The 13624-nt window shown below is 48.9% G+C and overlaps 1 long non-coding RNA gene across 1 annotated transcript in view; it reads right to left on the minus strand.

Moving 5' to 3' along the window:
* Positions 1-13624, minus strand: part of LOC132832702 (uncharacterized) — a 211185-nt gene that overhangs the window by 37859 nt on the left and 159702 nt on the right. Inside the window, exon 3 of the long non-coding RNA XR_009646969.1 lies at positions 12861-13122. This is a non-coding gene — a long non-coding RNA (uncharacterized LOC132832702). The remainder of the gene's footprint in view (positions 1-12860; positions 13123-13624) is intronic.

The following is a 13624-nucleotide window of genomic DNA, read 5'->3' on the forward strand; positions in this document are numbered from 1 at the left end:
CTGTCTTTGACTGGCCCTCTTCCTACCCTAGTCATCTTTTTATTCCTCACATACCTACAGAAGGATTTAGGGTTCTCCTTTATTCTATTTGCTAAAGACTGCTCATGTCCTCTCTTTGCACTTCTTAACTCTCTCTTTAAATCCTTCCTAGCTAACCTGTAACTCTTCATCGCCTCATCTGAACCATCTCAATTCATCGTCACATAAGCCTCCTTCGTCCACTTAACAAGAGATGCAATTTCTGTAGTAAGCCATGGCTCCCTTACCTTATCAGGGACATACCTATCGAGGACATACAATATCTGTTCCTTAAACCAGCTCCACATTTCGATTGTACCCATCCCCTGCATTTTGCTACCCCATTCTATCCCTCCTAAGTCTTGCCTAATTGCATTATAATTGCCCTTTCCCCATTGGTAACTCTTGCCCTGTGGCATGGAACCTATCCCTTTTCATTGTTAAGCTAAATGTAACGGAATTGTGGTTACTGTCTCCAAAGTGCTCAAATACCACTAAATCAAACACCTGGCCTAGTTCATTACCAAACATCAGATCCAGTGTGGCCTCAGCTCTTGTCGGCCCTTCGATATACTGTGTCAGAAAATCCTCCTGCACACATTGGAAAAAAACTGATACATCCGACATACTAGAGTTATAGCATTTCCACTCATTATTGGGGAAGTGAAAGTCCCCCATAATGACCACCCTGATCCTTTCACTCCTACCCGGAATCATTTTGCCGATCCTCTCCTCCACTTCCCTGGAACTCAGCAAAGGCCTACAAAAACTCCCGGCAGTGTGACCTCTCCTCTCCTGTTTCTAACATCAGCCCATACTACCTCAGTAGACGAGTCCTCGTCAAATATTCTTTCACCCACCGTTATACCATCCTTGACTAACAAGGCTACACCTCCTTCTCTTTTACCAACCTGCCTGTTATTAATGAAAGATCTAAACTCTAGAACCTGCAACATCCATTCCTGACCCTGCTCTATCAATGTCTGCAAAATGGCCACAACATCGAAGTTCCAGGTACCTATGCAAGCTGCAAGCTTACCTACCTTATTTTGGATACTTCTGAGTTGAAGTAGACACGCTTCAAACTAGCTTGCTGTCTGCCAGCACATTCCTGTGACCATGAAATCCTATCCATGCCCTTTCTACTCTCATCCTCCTGTGTACTGGAACTACACCTCAGGTTCCCATCCCCCTGCTGAGCTAGTTTAAACCCATCCGAATAGCACCAGCAAATTTCCCACCCAGGATATTACTACCTCTCTGGTTCAAGTGAACAAAATCCTGTTTGTAGAGGTCTCACTTTCCCCAAAATGAGCCCCAATTATCCAAGTACCTGAAACCCTCCCTCCTGCACCATCCCTGCGGCCACGTGTTCAGCTGATATCTCTCCCTGTTCCTTGCCTCGCTATCACGTGGCACGGGTAACAGAGATAACAACTCCGTTTGTTTTAGCTCTCAGCTTCCACCCTAGCTCCCTGAAATCCTGCCTTACATCCTTATCCCTCTTTCTATCAATGTCGTTGGTACCTAAGTGGACCATGACTTGGGGCTGGTCACCCTCTCCCTTCAGGACCCCAAAGACACGATCCAAGACATCACAGACCTTGGCAACACACCGTGAGTCTCTTTCGCACCCAACAAAACTTCTTTCTGACCGTCTAACTATTGAGTCCCCAATGACTAACACTCTCCTCCATTCCCTCTTTCCCTTCTGCGCAACAGGGACAGACTCAGTCCCAGAGACCTGCACCCCATTGCATACCCTTGGTAAGTCATCCCCCCCCAATAGTATCCAAAATGGTATACTTCTTTTTCAGGGGAATGACCACAGGGGATCCTTCCACTGACTGGTTTCTCCCCCTTTGAACAGTGGCCCAGCTTTCTTCATGCCTAAGAGCAATTGCTTTCCTGTAATTCTAATCTATCACAGCCTCTGCCTCCCAGCTCCCAGTTCATCCAGCTCCCACCCCAGTTCCCTAACACGGTCTTGGAGGAGCAAGAGTTGGATGCATTTCCTGCAGATGTACTTTTTGGGACACTAATGGCATCTCTCAGCTCAAACATCATGCAGGAGGGATAGTCCTCTCCCTGCACTGCCATTTCTGCTAGAGGGGAGTCTTGCCTGGTCCACAACAGATTGGGGCTCTTTGTGGGATTTAGAATCATAGAGATGTACAGCATGGAAACAGACTCTTTGGTCCAACTCATCCATGCTGACTAGATATCCCAACCCAAACTAGTCCCACTTGCTGGATTAGTGGTGCTGGAAGAGCACAGCAGTTCAGGCAGCAACTGGTCCTCGGATGCTGGGGCGGCACGGTGGCACAGTGGTTAGCACTGCTGCCTCACAGCGCCAGGGACCTGGGTTCAATTCCCGCCTCAGGCGACTGACTGTGTGGAGTTTGCACGTTCTCCCCGTGTCTGCGTGGGTTTCCTCCGGGTGCTCCGGTTTCCTCCCACAGTCCAAAGATGTGCGGGTCAGGTGAATTGGCCATGCTAAATTGCCCGTAGTGTTAGGTAAGGGGTATATGTAGGGGTATGGGTGGGTTGTCGCTTCGGCGGGTTGGTGTGGACTTGTTGGGCCGAAGGGCCTGTTTCCACACTGTAAGTAATCTAATCACCACTAATCCAGAATCTGGTTTCCAGCGTCTACAGTCATTGTTTTTAACCTAGTCCCACTTGCTATCAACTGGCCCATATCCCTCCAAACTCTTCCTCTTCATTTACCCATCCAGATGTCTTTTAAATGTTGCAATTGTATTAGCCTCCACCACTTCCTCCGACAGCTCATTTCATACACGTACCACCCTCTGGATGAAAAAGTTGCCCCATAGGTCTCTTTTATATCTTTCCCCTCTCGCCCTAAATCTATGCCCTCTACTCCCCCACCACAGGAAAAAGACTTTGTCTATTTATCTTATCCATGCTCCTCATGATCTTATAAACCTCCATAAGGTCACCCCTCAGCTTCCGATGCTCGAGGGTATTCAACCTCTTCCTTTAGCTCAAATCCTCCAACCCTGGCAACATCCTTGTAGTTTTTTTCTGAACCCTTACCCTTTCAAGTTTCACAACATCTTTCCGATAGGAAGGAGACCAGAATTGCGTGCAGTATTCCAACAGTGGCCTAACCAATATCCTGTACAGCCGCAACATGGCCTCCCAACTCCTATACTCAATAGTCTGACCAAAAAAAGAAAGCATACCAAACACCTTCTTTACTATCCTACCTACCTGTGACTCCATTTTCAAGGAGCTATGAACCTGCACTCCAAGGTTTGAGCTCCAGCAACACTCCCTAGGACCTTACCATTAAGTGTATAAGTCCTGCTAAGATTTGCTTTCGCAAAATGCAGCATCTCACATTTATTTAAATTAAACTCCATCTATCACTCCTTGCCCATTGGCCCAACTGATCAAGATCCCGTTGTAATCTGAGGTTGCCTTCTTCGCTATCCACTACACCTCCATTTGGTGTCATCTGCAAACTTATTAACTACATTTCTTATACTCACATCCAAATCATTTATATAAATTATGAAAAGTAGCGGACCCAGCACTAATCCTTGTGGCACTCTACTGGTCACAGGCCTCCAGTCTGAAAAACAACACTTCACCAACACCCTCTATCCTCTACCTTTGAGCCAGTTCTGTATCCAAATAGTTAGTTCTCCCTGAATTCTAACCTTGCTAACCCATCTCACTTGGGGAACCTTGTCGAAAGCCTTACTGAAGTCCATATGGATCATATCTACCGCTCTGCCCTCATCAATCCTCTTTGCTACTTTTTCAAAAAAACTCAATCAAGTTTGTGAGACATGATTTGTCATGCACAAAGCCATGTTGACTATCCTTAATCAGTCCTTGCCTTTCCAAATACATGTCCCTCAGGATTCCTTCCAACAACCTGCCCATCACTGACATCAGGCTCATTGGTCTATAGTTCCCTGGCTTGTCCTTACCACCTTTCTTAAATAGCGGCACCACGTTTGCCAACCTCCAGTGTTCTTGCACCTCACCTGTGACTATCAATGATATAAATATCTCAGTAAGAAGCCCAGAAATCACTTCCCCAGCTTCTCCCAGAATTCTAGGGTACACCTGATCAAGTCCTGGGGTTCTATAGTTTGTTCTATAGTTCCAAATTGGGATTAGGTTTGCTGGACTCGAAGGCAGCAGGTGGTAGGTGTAATGTTTTTTGTTCTGGATGTTGATTTCGGTTGGTTTAAACACCGCTTGGAATAGCAATTGCTCTTTCAAGCACCAAGAGTTTTCTGGGGGGTGCAAGAAGTGACCTTGGGGGATTTATAAAAGGTAATTAAGGCCAAGCTGCTGGAAATAACAGACAAGCTGAAGTTGCAGCTGCCCCCTTCCATGAGGAAAGGAGATATAATCACAGTTATAGCTCAGCATTTAAATTTGCTAAAATTCAATTGAAAATTAAGCAGCTTCAGTGAGAGGCAAAAGACAAGGAGTTGCAATTAAAAGAAGAAGAGAGAGAAAGAGAGAAGAGCAAGAAAAGGACAGAGAGGAAAGGGAGAAAGAGCAGGAGTTTGAACTTCAGAAATTGGCATTTAGACAGGAGTTCAAAATTTCACTTTCTGAAGTAGGGGGAACGCATATAGAAGAGCAGAGAGTTAAACGGCCAGTGCTAATGTCACATGAATTCAAACCCATTTCTCTCACACCAGTCTTTGAGCCACGCATTTACCTGCTTAATCTTATTAACCCTGTGCCAATTAGTTCAGGTAATTTAGATTATTACCTTTTTGGTTCTGCTTTCTAATTTTGCTCCCAGCTGTTCAAACTCTTAGCAGAACCTCTGCCCTAGTTTTATCTATGTCGTTGGTATCTATATGGACCACGGCCACTGGATATTTAGCCTCCCACTCGAAGTTCCAGTGCAGCCTAGTTGAGATATCCCGAACCTGAGCACCAGGCAGGCAACACACCTTCAGGGCTCTCGATCCTGGTCACAGAGAAAAGTATCTATGCCTCTAACTATAATCTCCCCAATTACAATAACATTTCTCTCCTCTCCGCCTGCCCACCCCTCAACTTTAATGACTCCCTGCACCACAGTGCTGCACTCAGTCGGTTCATCCTCCCTAAATTCCCCATACCCATCCACACAGGGAGCAAAACTCTTGAATCTGTTAAACAAGAACAAGGGCTGAGACTCCTGCAAGTCTATTTCTTTGATCCCTCTACCTGTCTCACTCACAGCCATCGAGTAAAAAATGAGGTCTGCAGATGCTGGAGATCACAGCTGAAAATGTGTTGCTGGTCAAAGCACAGCAGGCCAGGCAGCATCTCAGGAATAGAGAATTCGACGTTTCGAGCATAAGCCCTTCATCAGGAATGAGAGAGAGTAGCCAAGCAGGCTAAGATAAAAGGTAGGGAGGAGGGACTTGGGGGAGGGGCGATGGAGGTGGGATAGGTGGAAGGAGGTCAAGGTGAGGGTGATAGGCCGGAGTGGGGTGGGGGCGGAGAGGTCAGGAAGGAGATTGCAGGTTAGGAGGGCGGTGTTGAGTTGAGGGAACTGACTGAGACAAGGTGGGGGGAGGGGAAATGAGGAAACTGGAGAAATCTGAATTCATACCTTGTGGTTGGAGGGTTCCCAGGCGGAAGATGAGGCGCTCCTCCTCCAGCCGTCGTGTTGTTATGTTCTGCCGGTGGAGGAGTCCAAGGACCTGCATGTCCTCGGTGGAGTGGGAGGGAGAGTTAAAGTGTTGAGCCACGGGGTGGTTGGGTTGGTTGGTCCGGGCGGCCCAGAGGTGTTCTCTGAAGCGTTCCGCAAGTAAGCGGCCTGTCTCCCCAATATAGAGGAGGCCACATCGGGTGCAGCGGATGCAATAGATGATGTGTGTGGAGGTACAGGTGAACTTGTGGCGGATATGGAAGGATCCCTTGGGGCCTTGGAGGGAAGTGAGTGTGGAGGTGTGGGCGCAAGTTTTACATTTCCTGCGGTTGCAGGGGAAAGTGCCGGGGGTGGAGGTTGGGTTGGTGGGGGGTGTGGATCTGACGAGGGAGTCACGAAGGGAGTGGTCCTTGCGGAACGCTGATAGGGGAGGGGAGGGAAATATATCCCTGGTGGTGGGGTCCGTTTGGAGGTGGCGGAAATGACGGCGGATGATACGTTGTATGCGGAGGTTGGTGGGGTGGTAGGTGAGAACCAGTGGGGTTCTGTCTTGGCGGCGGTTGGAGGAGCGGGGCTCAAGGGCGGAGGAGCGGGAAGTGGAGGAGATGCGGTGGAGGGCATCGTCGATCACGTCTGGGGGGAATCTGCGGTCCTTGAAGAAGGAGGCCATCTGGGCTGTGCGGTGTTGGAACTGGTCCTCCTGGGAGCAGATGCGGCGGAGACGAAGGAATTGGGAATATGGGATGGAGTTTTTGCAGGGGGCAGGGTGGGAGGAGGTGTAGTCCAGGTAGCTGTGGGAGTCAGTCGGTTTATAGTAGATGTCTGTGTTGAGTCGGTCGCCCGAGATAGAGATGGAAAGGTCTAGGAAGGGGAGGGAGGAGTCTGAGACAGTCCAGGTGAATTTAAGGTCGGGATGGAAGGTGTTAGTAAAGTTGATGAACTGTTCAACTTCCTCGTGGGAGCACGAGGCAGTGCCAATGCAGTCATCAATGTAGCGGAGGAAACGGTGGGGGTTGGTGCCAGTGTAGTTGCGGAAGATGGACTGTTCCACATATCCTACGAAGAGGCAGGCATAGCTGGGGCCCATGCGGGTGCCCATGGCAACTCCTTTAGTTAGGAGGAAGTGGGAGGATTGAAAAGAGAAGTTATTCAGGGTGAGGACCAGTTCAGTCAGTCGAAGGAGGGTTTCAGTGGAAGGGTACTGGTTGGTGCGGCGGGAAAGGAAGAAGCAGAGGGCTTTGAGTCCTTCGTGATGGGGGATGGAGGTGTACAGGTCCCTCAACTCAACACCGCCCTCCTAACCTGCAATCTCCTTCCTGACCTCTCCGCCCCCACCCCACTCCGGCCTATCACCCTCACCTTGACCTCCTTCCACCTATCCCACCTCCATCGCCCCTCCCCCAAGTCCCTCCTCCCTACCTTTTATCTTAGCCTGCTTGGCTACTCTCTCTCATTCCTGATGAAGGGCTTATGCTCGAAACGTCGAATTCCCTATTCCTGAGATGCTGCCTGGCCTGCTGTGCTTTGACCAGCAACACATTTTCAGCTCACTCACAGCCATACCCACCTGTCCCTGACCACTGATCAAATTATGTGGTTTATGATTGTTTTGAATTAATCAAGTCAAATTAGAGTTGATCAGAGAGAAACTGTTTCCAGTGGTAGAAGAGTCTGGAACCACATGATAACACTTTAAAGCACCTAGAATGCACTACCTGAGAGTGGGGTGGACGGATGTTCAGTTGTACTTTCACAAAGGAAATTTGATAGGCAACAAAAGAAAAATGCAGAACTCCAGAAAAGAGGGAATCTGATCGGCTTTATAGCTCTTACATGGAACAGCAGCATTATAGGTTTATAAGTATATATGATAGAGGAGCAGAATTAGGCCATTCAGCCCATCGAGTCTGCTCTGCTCTTTGGTTGTGGCTGATATGCTTCTCAGTCGAGAGTGTGGTGCTGGAAAAGCACAGTTGGTCAGGCAGCATCCGAGGAGCAGGTGAATCAACGTATCAAGCATAAGCCCTTCATCAGGAATGAGGCTTGTCGGCTGGAGGGCTGAGAAATAAATGGGACGGAGGTGTGGCCTGGAGGGAGGGTAGCTGAGAATGCAATAGGTGGATGAAGGTGGGGGAGAAGGTGATAGGTTGGAAAGAAGGGTGGAGTGAATAGATGGGAAAGGCGATGGAAAGGTCAAGAGGACGGTGCAGAGTCGGGGGGGGGCGGGTTGGGACTGGGATAAGTTGGAGAGCTGGGAAATGAGGAATCTGGTGACATTCACATTAATCCCATATGGTTGCAGGTCCCAAGGCAAAAGATGAGGTGTTCTTCCTCCAGGCATTAGGTGGCTAAAGTTTGGTGATGGAAGAGGCCCAGGACCTGCATGACCTTGGTGGAGTGGGAGGGGGAGTTGATGTGTTCAGCCATGGGGCAGTGGGGTCGGTTGGTGTGGTGTATCCCAGAGATGTTCCCTGAAACTATCTGCAAGTTGGCATCCTGTCTCCCCAACATAGAGAGCTCATCGGATGCAACGGACACAGTAGATGATATTGAGGGAAGTACAGGTATATTTATGTCAGATGTGGAAGGATCCTTTGGGGCCTTGGACAGAGATGAAGAGAGAGGTGTGGGCACGAGTTTTGCACTTCTTGTGGTGGCAGGGAAAGGTGCTGAGAGTGGGGCGTGGGCTGGTGGGGGGAAGCGTGGCTCTGACAAGGGAATTGTGGATGGAATGGTCTCTCCGAAATTCTGACGGGGTGGGGAGGGAAATATATCCCTAGTGGTGGATACTATTTGTAGGTGGTGGAGAATGATGCGATGTATACGGAGGTGCAAGGTGAGGACCGGGAAGGGGGAAACCAGAATCCCCCTGTTCCCCACCTTCCACCCCACCAACCACAATCCCTCCTGGTCCTCACCTTCCACCCTACCAACCAGATCCCCCAATCCTCACCTTCCAACCCACCAACCAGAGCCCCTCCTGGTCCTCGCCTTCCACCCAACCAACCAGAACCCCTCCTGGTCCTTGTCTTCCACCCACCAACCAGAACCCTTCTTGGTCCTCACCTTCCACCCACCAACCAGAACCCCTCTTGGTCCTCACCTTCCACCCACCAACCAGAACCCCTCCTGGTCCTCACCTTCCACCCCACCAACCAGAACCCCTCCTGATCCTCACCCTCCACCACACCAACAAAACCCCTGGTCCTCACCTTCCACCCCACCAAAACCCCCGGTCCTCACCTTCCACCCCACCAACCAGAACACCTCCTGGTCCTCACCTTCCACTCCACCAACCAGAACACCCCCCTGGTCCTCACCTTCCACCCCACCAACCAGAACTCCTCTTGCTCCTCACCTTCCACCCACCAACCAGAACCCCTCTTGGTCCTCACCTTCCACCCCACCAACAATAACCCCCGGTCCTCACCTTCCACCCCACCAACCAGAACCCCTCTTGGTCCTCATCTTCCACCCCACCAACAAAACCCCCGGTCCTCACCTTCCACCCCACCAACCAGAACCCCCCCGGTCCTCACCTTCCACCCCACCAACCAGAACCCCCCCCGGTCCTCACCTTCCACCCCACCAACCAGAACCCCTCTTGGTCCTCACCTTCCACCCCACCAACCAGAACCCCTCTTGGTCCTCACCTTCCACCCCACCAACAAAACCCCCGGTCCTCACCTTCCACCCCACCAACCAGAACCCCTCTTGGTCCTCACCTTCCACCCACCAACCAGAACCCCTCTTGGTCCTCACCTTCCACCCCACCAACAAAACTCCCGGTCCTCACCTTCCACCCCACCAACCAGAACCCCTCTTGGTCCTCACCTTCCACCCACCAACCAGAACCCCTCTTGGTCCTCACCTTCCACCCCACCAACAAAACTCCCGGTCCTCACCTTCCACCCCACCAACCAGAGCCCCTCCTGATCCTCACCCTCCACCCCACCAACAAAACCCCTGGTCCCCACCTTCCACCCCACCAACGAGAACACTCCCTGGTCCTCACCTTCCACCCCACCAACCAGAACCCCTCCTGGTCCTCACCTTCCACCCACCAACCAGAACCCCTCTTGGTCCTCACCTTCCACCCCACCAACCAGCACCCCCCCGGTCCTCACCTTCCACCCCACCAACCAGAACCCCCCCCGGTCCTCACCTTCCACCCCACCAACCAGAACTCCTCTTGGTCCTCACCTTCCACCCCACCAACCAGAACCCCTCTTGGTCCTCACCTTCCACCCCACCAACCAGAACCCCTCTTGGTCCTCACCTTCCACCCCACCAACAAAACTCCCGGTCCTCACCTTCCACCCCACCAACCAGAGCCCCTCCTGATCCTCACCCTCCACCCCACCAACAAAACCCCTGGTCCCCACCTTCCACCCCACCAACCAGAACACTCCCTGGTCCTCACCTTCCACCCCACCAACAAAATCCCCAGACCTCACCTTCCACCCCACCAACCAGAGCCCCCCGGTCCTCACCTTCCACCCCAGCAACCAGAACCCTCCTGGTCCTCACCTTCCACCCCAAAAACCTTTGTGTATGTCACATCATCCTCTGCCACTTCCGCTATCTACAAACAGACCCCACCATTGTAGATATATCTCCCTCCTCAACCCTATCAGCGTTTCAGAAAGACCATTCCCTCCGCGACTCCCTTATCAGTTTCTAGCCCTCCCACAGCCCACACCTCACTCCTAGCACCTTCCCCTGCTACCAAAAGAAGTGCAAAACCTGTGCCCATACCTCCAGCCTCACCTCCGTCCAAGTCTCCAAAGGATCCTTCCACATCTTTCAGATATTTACCTGTACTTCCACCAATGTCATCTACTGTATCCATTGCACTTAATGTAGTCTCGACATCAGGGAGACAGGTTGCTAACTTGCGGATAGTTTCAGAGAATATCTCTGAGACACCCACACCAACCAACTCCGCCGCTCTGTGTCTGAACACTTCAACTCCCCCTCCCACTCCACCAAGAATGTGCAGGCCCTGAGCCTCCTCCATCTCCAAACCGTAATCACCCGACACCTGGAGGAAGAACACCTCATCTGCTCACTTGGATCCTGCAACCACACAGGATTAATGTGGATTTCACAAGTTTCTTCATTTCCCCAATCTCCCATGTTATCCCACTCCCAAGCCTCCAACTCTGCACTGCCATCTTCACCTGTCCATCATCTTCTCCATCTATACATTCTACCCTCCTCTCCTATCACCTTCTCCCCCATCTTCATCTACCTACTGCATTCTCAGTTACTTCCCCCCAGCCCCACCCCCGTCCCATTTATTTCTTAGCCCCTCATTCCATAAGCCTCATTTCAAATGAAGGGTTTATGCCCGAAACATCAATTCTCCTGCTCCTTGGATGCTGCTTGATCTGCTGTGCTTTTCCAGCACCACACTCTTGACTCTAATCTCCAGCATTTGCAGTCCTCACTTTCTCCTGATATGTTCCTCACCCCCATTTTCCTGCTTTCTCTCCATATCCTTCAACTCATTAGCAATTAAAAATCTGTCTAACTCCTCCTTAAATCACTGTCCCAGCTTCCACCTGACTTTGAGGTAGCAAATTCCAGATTCATAACCCTTTGGGAGAAGTAGTTTCTCCTCAATTCTGTTTTAAATTTGCTACCCCTTATCCCAAGACTATGACCTCTCGTCCCAGAATGCCCCACAAATGGAAGCATCTGCTCCACGTCTATTTCATCCACACCTTTTATCAATTTGAATTTGATTTCCCTCATTCTTCTAAATTCTATGGAGTATATGCTTAAACTGTTCAACTTCTTTATACAACAATCTATTGAACCTCTTCTGCACTGCCTCCAATGCAACTACATCTTTCCACAAACGAGGAGACCAAAACTGCACAATATTCTAAGTGCAGTATCACCAATACCTTGTATAGTTACAACAATACTTCCTGACCCTTATATTCTATTCCTTTAGCTATAAAAGCCAACATTCCATTCGCTTTATTTATTATCTGCTGTACCTGCATGCTGGTTTTCTGTGACTCATGAACGAGTACACCTAGATCCCTCTGCACCATTGCACGTCAAAGTCTCCCCCCATTAAGATAATGGTTAAAAATCACATAATACCAGGTTATAGTCCAAAAGGCTTGTTTGGAAGTACTAACTTTCAGAGTAGTGCTCCATAAGTTAGTACTTCCAAATAAACCTGTTGGATCATAACTTGGTGTTATGTGATTTTTAACTTTATCCATCCCAGTCCGACACCAGCATAAACGCATGACGTCGCACTTATCCATGTTAAACTCCACCTGCCACACTTTGGCCCACTCTCCTAACCTATCTACAGTAGCACCTCGACTTAAGAACTTAATCTGTTCTGGGACCCGGTTCGCGAACCAAAAAGTTCACAAACTGAATCAGTTTTTCCCATTGTTCGGATAGCATAGGAATGCTTGGGTGGCTGTTCACAGCGCACGCGCCAAAGACGAACTGAATGAGATCACGCTGGGCCCAAGAGCTTTTGCGTTCAACAAGCGTGTAGCAAAGCAGAACAATGAAATCATGTGGTCGCACACGGGCTTTTTGCATTCATACCTTCGTTCGTACCTTGAATTTCGTACGTAGTTGAAGCAAATTTTACGTACAATCCTGTTCGTAAACTGATTTGTACGTTAACGGGGTCGTTCATATGTCGAGGTGCTCCTATATATCCATTTGTAAGGTTTTTATTTTCACATTGACAGGCAACATTCTGTGCTGTAACTATTCATGATTCTATGATTGCAATAGGCACTATAATTTAAAAATATTACTTTGACCATAAAGCACTTTATTTGTGAAAGTTGTGAATTAATACCTTAGCCAATGAAAACAGGAGCATGAACTGAACTCAAAGCTTGTTCCCAGTGACAAAGGGACATGATGTTAACCAATTGTATTCCTATCTCTATGGTGAAACAGAATCTAGATCATTCTCTACAACCTGAGGTGATCTCATGTACACAGATTCTACTGTAAATAAATGACACAATGTCCAAAGATAGTTACCCACATTCCCCAATAAGTACAGTGCACTGAAAACTGTACACCAAACTTTACAGTTTGGCTTTTGCTTCTTGAAGCTTTTTAAGGCAGACTCCCCTCCGTCCTCCCCCAGTGGAAATGCTGTATTAGTCGCTTTAAAAACACAGAAGTAAATCAGTTTTACCTTCTGACTTGCTCAGATAGTGCTGTGTAAAGACAAATACAAGGACAAAATAAATCTTCATGTCACTGCAGACACCCAGTTGATTCAATGCAAGATCAAAAATCACATCAACAGTAATCTCGAGGAGCAGGCACAGATTGCAGATATTGTATCCTGTCAGGATGACTCATCACAATCCCAATCACTTTATTCAACAATTTTGCTGGAGTTGACAATGAGTACACTGTGACCCAGAGAGGGAGTCTGAAGACAGCACCAGAACCTGAAGAGAGAAGCAAGTGAATTATTCATAGATAGCGAGCATTTCTATTATTCACATATAGCAGAGACAGACAGAGAACAAGAACAAACAAGACCATGTATTTAGAGTCATAGAGTCCGAGGGCACGAGACAGGGCGTTCAGCCCAAACTGGTCCATGTCAACCAAAGCATCCATCCACACTAACCCCATTAGCCTGCACATGGCCCATATCCTCTAAACCTTTCCTATCCATGTATATGTCCAAAGTCCTTTGAAATGTTATTAATATACCAGCCTCAACTACTTCCGTTGGCAGCTCATTCCATAGGCATACCACCCTCTTTGTGAAAAGTTTCCTCTCAGGTTCCAATTTATTCTTTCCCTTCTTACCTTAAACTGATGCCCACTAATCTTCAATTTCCAAAGCCTGGGAAAAAGACTGAGTGCATTCACCCTAATCATGCCTCTCATGATCTGGTAAACTTCCATAAGATCCCCCCCTCCAACGCTCTTAAGGAAAAT

The sequence above is a fragment of the Hemiscyllium ocellatum genome, chromosome 35, assembly GCF_020745735.1.
Source record: "Hemiscyllium ocellatum isolate sHemOce1 chromosome 35, sHemOce1.pat.X.cur, whole genome shotgun sequence".
Lineage (NCBI taxonomy): Eukaryota > Metazoa > Chordata > Chondrichthyes > Orectolobiformes > Hemiscylliidae > Hemiscyllium > Hemiscyllium ocellatum.